Raw genomic sequence first — 794 nt, 5'->3', positions numbered from 1 at the left:
AGACAAAAGTTAAGAGCCAGGCTTGCTCCCACAATCCAAAATGACCGCCATACCCCTGGCCTGACTCCACCGTCTCAGGACAGATCTCATGAGACACCACTAATCACTAATCACTGTCCTCCCATTGTTCATCGATTTGCTCAAGCGGGCCCAGTAACGTCTCCATTGGAGACTTTTGTTGTTACTGTGTTTGGCATATCGAATACATCATGGGTAGTTTGCCAGGCTCTGCCGTGTTGGCGAGATACTCTCGGTAGCTTGCCGGGCTCTCCGAGGGGGCGGAGGAATCAAACTCTGGTAGGCCATGTTGGCTGCATGCAAGGCAAACGCCCTACTGCTGTGCTATCACTCCAGTCCCACTTTCAGGGATCATTTCTATAGTATGTTACTAGAGAAGTTTCTCTGATCATGTAGAGCACGAGACATAATCTGCTGAAAATTCTGGTATGTAGGTTTTGTGACTGAAATCTCCAGGCTTTCTCGGGGGAGGGATGGGCTCCCTCCCCCCAGTTCCCCGTACTTCCAGAAGCCTCAGCAGTCACATCCACACCCCAGAGCTGCTTTGAATTAAAAAGCTACTCCAGCCTTACTGTCCTGATAAAAATACCGAATGCCCTGAACAAACAACATGACCTCTTAGCCCCTGAATTGCAAACCATAATACACAAAAGGAAAAGGAGAGAGAGCGCAAGAAGGAAAGCGCCTCCCATAGAGGGAGGCTGGGGATGAAGGGATGAGGTGTAGGGGGATGGTGGTAGGGAAACAGGGGACATTGGTGGTGGGAAATGTACAAT

General features: G+C 49.9%; 1 pseudogene; it reads left to right on the top strand.

Annotated features, from left to right (window-relative positions):
- Nucleotides 1–351: 351 nt before the first annotated feature.
- LOC130029996 (uncharacterized) lies at nt 352–453 on the top strand (annotated as a pseudogene).
- Nucleotides 454–794: the final 341 nt, after the last annotated feature.

Source organism: Sorex fumeus, unplaced genomic scaffold, assembly GCF_029834395.1.
Source record: "Sorex fumeus unplaced genomic scaffold, SorFum_2.1 ptg000043l, whole genome shotgun sequence".
Taxonomy (NCBI): domain Eukaryota; kingdom Metazoa; phylum Chordata; class Mammalia; order Eulipotyphla; family Soricidae; genus Sorex; species Sorex fumeus.
Note: the sequence above shows the minus strand (reverse complement) of the source record. Positions and strands in the feature narration are given on the sequence as shown.